A 6,412-nucleotide genomic window follows, 5' to 3' on the forward strand; every position below is an offset into this window, starting at 1 on the left:
AGCATAAGGAGGAGGGGAGAAGAGCCCTGTGGGGTGTATGAGTGTGTATTAAACTCTCCATTGTTCATAACCTCTGTAAGGTGCTACTGATGGTCAGGAAAAGCACCAGACTTCAGGACTGCCTCCAACCTGACAGTATACTAACGTAGCTGAAGAAAAAGCAGATTTGGGGCTCATTAACTGCAAAAAAAATTGCAGATTATAACCTTGCTTTGAGAATTTAACGAGTTATCAAGATGTCTTCTAGTCCACCTAGTAGAGTTCCTTATCTATATAATCCCCTTAGAGATTAATTATTTTAATTGGAGGATAACCAGATGTTAAAGTTAAGATTTCTTTATCGCATGCATTTCTTCTGTACTTGTAGGATTAATCCGCACCGGTTTATATTCATCAACGTCTAGCCTAACAAAAAGTGTTTTGCTTTATTTTAAATTAATTCATTCACTTCAAGTTCTCTGTTCTGCTCGCAAAAGATCTGACCTCTGACCTATAACCTTTCATTGTGCTGGGAAAGCTCAGTCTCTCTGAGAGTTTGTCGTAAACGGAACTAACGGGTGATTCTGCAGCTGAGTTCAGCCAATGAGGCGCCGGTGCTCCAAGAACTGCGTTCTGTGCAGATCCCTACATTGGGTGTGAATTACATAATTCCTAACATGGATATTTGGACAAGTTGGGGCCAGAGAGGCTGTCCTCTGTTGCAGGAGGCTAGCAGTCTTGTGAGGAGGAGGAGACAGATGTTAATTTGGTAAAGGACCAAATCCTTTCCTGTGGGAAATTCATGGTACTGTCTTCTTTCATAGCCCCTGCTTGGACTTCTCAGCAAAAGCCATTCTAGACAGGGGCTGACCATTTTCCTGCCTCCCCAGTGTGCCGTCTCAACATTTTCCAGCACCAGAACCAAGGGCAAGCAGCCCGATCCTCTGATTCACGCAACACAGAAGAAAGCCTTCCTGCAGTCCTGTGACAGCAACCCCATCTCCTCTTTACCTGAGCTGGCTTCATGGTGGCTCTTTTCCCTTCACCACCCAGAGCAGATGATGGAGAAGGCATCACGGCTGTCTTTTCGCTGCAGCCTGGGAAGGAGAGAAAGGTGTTTTCCACATGTGTTTTTTCTTTCAGTTCCGGCTTCATACTACTTTGGTTTATCCCCAGATTTCTGGGAAAGGGCCCTTTAAACTTCAGCTGGCCAGCAGGGGGAATCCCCGCTGCCAGCCAGCCGAAGCGTGGGAAGGGCCCTTTCCCTGCTGCTTGCAAGAGGTATGGTGAGGGCCCTTTAAACTTCAGCTGGCCGGTGGGGGGATTGCCCTCCAGGCCAGCTGACGCGCAAGAAGCCATGCCACCGCTTATTTCACCCCATGGGAGGGGGAGGAGGGAACCCCCTTGTCCCCTTCATATCGGGTGAAATAAGCTGAGAAGTGGGAAGTTTTGGTGTGCTCCGAATTTTCACAGAGCATACTGAAGCAGGGCAATAAGTGGTTTCCGAAGTGGATAGCCGCTTCGGAAATCACTTATTTCCGGTTCTTTTTCCCACTTTGGAAATTATGAAGTGGGAAAACTGAATCTTTCTCTCCCTGTACACCCCTACATTGTACGTTCATCATCATCAAACTACTCCCCCCACCTTCACCCCCTTGGATTCGTTTTCCAACTTTTTATCCTCCATTTCATATTGCCCTATTTTAATAAAAGGTGCAGCAGGTTCTCTGGATTCTCAGACTTCATTTTTTAAAAAGCAAGTTTCTAGCTCGTTCCATTGCAGAGATATGCCTTTTCCCTTGCATCTCCACAAGGGAAAGAGAGACTTAGTTTTTGTTTTAAATGAAAGCTGGGAATTCAGAGAACGCGCTTTAGCTATTATAACAATGGTAGACCAATATGGTGATATGAAAATGAGGTTTTTAAAAAATTGCAAAAGCACTGATGATGGCCCAAGAAAGGGGGAGGGGGAGCCAATTATGGCTCTAGAAAACAGCGGTAAGGTTTCAAAAGCAGGCAGCCACTGCTGTGCCAGACTCCATCCCAACAGAGGTCAGTTTACCCAGATGGTGCTGGCCTGCGTCTCCTGACTCTGGGACAGCCTGGGCAGGGCTCTCTGGTTTGGACTGCAGTGGGGGGGGGGTTAGTTATGAGTGGTGGAGATGCTCCACCTTTTAGGTTTCCCTGGGCAAAGACTGGCAGTATGTTAATTTTTTTTTAAAAATCAGCCCATATATTTATACAGTTATACAACAGTGTGCAAAAAAATTAAAGGGGGGGAGTGCTTTGACAGTAACGCCAGTGGTGTCGACAGCACCCCTCCCTTGAAAATCCCAATATTTTAAGGCACGCAAAGAACAAAATAAATGGGCCACAACTGTAAATATGTAAAGGGCATAAATGAATGTCGTCCACTCTACTACCTCAGCCCCAAAACTACAGGAGACTGACCAGAACAAGGGAGGAGGAGAGGAGGTGTGTGTGTGTGAGGGGGCAACCCAGGTGCTCTCCCCCAAGGGAAAGACTTGTGTGAGTTTCCCTTGCTGCTGTTGTGCAGATACAGTCCAGGGGCACTGGGCCTTCGGCATGGCAGGTTTCCTCACATTTTCCCTTCCCTAGACTCCCAGCAGTGGCCACCACCAACCCACATGCCACTGGGGCTTTTTAAAACGGTTTATAAAGTAAGCATTAGAATTTTATTGTATGGTATAAACACATATTTATACACACTGTGTATTAAAAAAATCAAAATAGACCCTCCCCATCTTCCAGGGTTAGGGTAAGGAAAAATGGTTGCCATTCAGACCGGAGTACGGGAATCTGAAGCGGAGAATTTCAACTTTTCAGCAAAGCAAAACCCACAGGGAAATGCCAGGTGTCTAAATACTCCCCGATGCTGTAGGGAAGCTGAAACCCGCCCCCCTTTCCAAATGCATCACACTTGGGGCAAATTGCCTGCATGAAAAAGATCTAACACATGTTTCAACTGCCCAAACAGAAAAGGGCACAGCCTCGATTTTGAGGAGGAAGTTTTTCTCAGAAAATCCCTCTTTCCACTCCTTAGGTTATGTTTTCTGTGCGTCTTCTAAAGGTCAAGAGCCACAGCCCCTGCCCCTATGTAACACTCCCCTTTCCAGCTCCCTCCGTCCTTTCTTCAACACCCCAAGGCCTCATCTGCTCTGCCCTGCGCCCCCCATCTCAGCCCCATCAACATCCTTGCCCTGCTCCTGCATTCACTCCATGTTCCCTTCCCCAAAATCTCACCCTTAGCTCTCCACTCCTTCCCCTTCTCAACTCTGCTCCGTCCCTCTACCCCAACCTTAGCCCCTCACCACTACCCTCTCCTTTCATACGGAGCCTCGTCCATCCTGCAAAGGTACTGGGTTCGGATCCTACTCTCCAGCCTGCTGCAGGGACCTTTTGTGTGTCTCTCTGCAGCAGAAGGGGGAAGCCCTCCCTGGAGGGCCAGGGTGGGAATTGAGGGAGGGGGATCTCTCTCACCCCCTTCCCAATGCTGTACTCCCCTCCTTTCTCTCTGAGTATTGCATTGCGCCCCCCCCCCCCCTTCACAGCCCCCTTTTTACTCACCTTCCTCCAAACCCTTCAAACAAAAGCCCGGGGAAGACTCATAGGCGGCTTCTAATGGGTGGGGACAGGAAATGGATTTCCCCTGAGCCCCCCCCCCCATGAGCCTTTCTAGGACTCCCGCTCTCGCTCTCTTTAACCCTTTGAAAGCCAGGAGAGAAAATGCAAACAGAGCATGTGAGGAAACGGCACATAAATGTTACCCATCATCTAATAATGACTATGATATCCCATAGCAAGGGGTCAGCCTATATTGTGCCTATGATAGAGGGATAGCGGAAAATGAGAAATATAAATATCTCCTTGATGATCATTGGGGAGGGGGGTGTCTCACTGTAAACAGATTTTGTTGTTGCTTTTCCTAGTCTTGATCTTTGGCGCCTGTAGGCTGCCTTGCCCATCGCTTTAAAAGACAGGCAGGACTCGGCTTTCTTTTTTCTTTCCTTTTCCATATTGAAAATTGGCTTTCCTATGAGCTCTTAAATAGATTTGCAAAACATTCTTATGCTCTAGAGCTCTAGAGCTCTTAAGCTCTAACAGACTTTGAGGTAGTTATTTTAAAAAGCACAGGAGTCAAAAAAACACCTTTCCCCAGTCATTTATAATGTATTATCTGACTTGAATAAAACTCATAGGCTCACACGCCAAGCACCTGGCAAAAAATCTGTGACACACAACTAACAGCTGATTGGATATCTATTTGGAACCTTCCCCCATTTAAATCTCCTATTGTAACTGAAAGTTTACAAGCATTCAAAATCATCTCACACTGGTACATGACACCTAAAAATTAACCCACGTCATACCAGCCACCAGTCCCACCTGCTGGAAGCAGTGTGGTGAGAGAGGAGATCGCTGCTGGCTATACTGTCCTAAAGAAGCAACATTCTGGGAAAGAGTTCTGAACGGAATCAAAACAATCACAGGCATGCATATTCCCATTTCGCCAGAGGCCTTGCTCCTAAACACGTGGGCATGAACAGGAGGTACATTAACAGGAGGTACACAGATTAAGACACAGACTACGTCAATCCTGTTATCAGCTGCCAAAGCAGTCATTGCCACCCGCTGGAAAAATGTAAATGCTCCAGATCTTTCTCTATGGCATAAAAAATTATGGGACAATTATACCATGTATTGTTGAAGGCTTTCATGGCTGGAGAATGATGGTTGTTGTGGACACTGAGAGATCTCTGTCTTTTGGTGCTACACCTCTGAAGATGCCAGTCACAGCTGCTGGCGAAACGTCAGGAACTACAATGCCAAGACCACAGCTATACAGCCCGGAAAATCCACAGCAACCAATTACACCATGGCTGCCGTTACAGAGGCACTGAGATCAACCATTTGCCTTCTGTTGCCAGGACAACCTGAGGCACTTTTTCAGGCCTCCCAGACAATGGCAACATCTTGTCTTCTGCTTTCCCTCCATTTCTTTCACAGCTTCTTCAGCATGCCTGCCCATTCTCGGTCCAGTGTGGCTTGGGGACCGGCAGGATTAAAGGGTTGATGAAAGAGCAAAGAAGGGCCAGAGATACGTTCTCTGCCACAGAAAAGAGGGAACCAGGATACTCTGGGGCAGAGTTTTGCTTTCTATCCTCAAAGGAGCTCTCTGGCTCAAGCAACCTGCACATCATAGAGTCTGGCCACATTAACTTGGGATTAGTGAGAGCTTGAATGAGGTTGGCTTAAGATGCAAATATGTTTTCAATAAAGTTTATTTCCTTTAAAGGATCTTTGCCTCTCTGTCTGTTCACTGCTGGTTATGAGCCCATAGGGCCACAACCTTTCTCTAGTGTCTGATCAACCCTGGGGTAGAAGGCAGGAGACCAGAGGTGCAACTTTGTACCTGACGTTTGGTGTTATCAATGGGATCCACAGACCAGGTGGAGAATTCCCACTAAAAGGAGCAGCACTGCTGCATGTTTTAGGAAGAGGACAGGAGGAAGTCCTGGGAAGCAGAAGTATATCGAAGTTATCAGCCTGGTTGCTTCCTGGACATGGGCATTATTGAGCCCTGGGCTTAGAATGTGGCTGATAGTTGTGTTGTACTGCATACCATTTCCCATATCCATCCATTGGTTGGCTCAGGGATTCAGCTGTTGAAGTGTCAATGAGCCCTTTTGCCAAGGCAGTGTAGGTATTTGTTCAAATGTGAGTATGAGCCATAAGGAATAGTCTCCTGGAAAAGAGACAGAGGAGACGAGATCTCTGGCTTATTTGGATTTGTTTGGGGTTTATGTTTGGATTTGTGATAATGTTTAAAAGACCCAAACTGAAGGTACTGGAACCACCTTCTTCTACAGTCTCAAGGACCCTAGGTGGAGATCAAATTCTTTCTTTCTTTCTTTCTTTCTTTCTTTCTTTCTTTCTTTCTTTCTTTCTTTCTTTCTTTCTTTCTTTCTTTCTTTCTTTCTTTCTTTCTTTCTTTCTTTCTTTCTTTGCCTTTCTCACTGAGACACTGGGTGGATTAATCAGAATTCAACAGATTCAACAGAAATGGGACATCTAGTAAACAATGCAGCAGAAGTTTGGATAGCAGAAATGTGAATACATAAACATAAGCATTAATGTTACATAGAACGTTCAGACTTATAGCAACAGACAGCATGTATTAGACAATGCAGTGCAGCTCAGAGTCCCTCTCCCTTTACTGAAACATCTTTCCAAAAACATTTTATTGTAATACAGTTCTATTGCTTGGGTAAAAAAGCCCTCTTGAATAACTCAGTTTTGCATAGTATATGGAAAATCAGGAGGGTGGGAGATTTCCTGACCTCTTCAGGCAGGCCATTCCACAAGGTGGGGCTACCAACAAAGGATGCATGTGTACAGACAGTTGTTGATT

General features: G+C 46.0%; 1 protein-coding gene across 1 annotated transcript in view; it reads right to left on the reverse strand.

Annotated features, from left to right (window-relative positions):
* The window catches only part of LOC129328757 (zinc finger protein 493-like), a 196,553-nt gene that overhangs the window by 145,634 nt on the left and 44,507 nt on the right, over positions 1-6,412 (reverse strand). The window lies entirely within an intron of this gene.

Source organism: Eublepharis macularius, chromosome 4 (assembly GCF_028583425.1).
Source record: "Eublepharis macularius isolate TG4126 chromosome 4, MPM_Emac_v1.0, whole genome shotgun sequence".
NCBI lineage: Eukaryota > Metazoa > Chordata > Lepidosauria > Squamata > Eublepharidae > Eublepharis > Eublepharis macularius.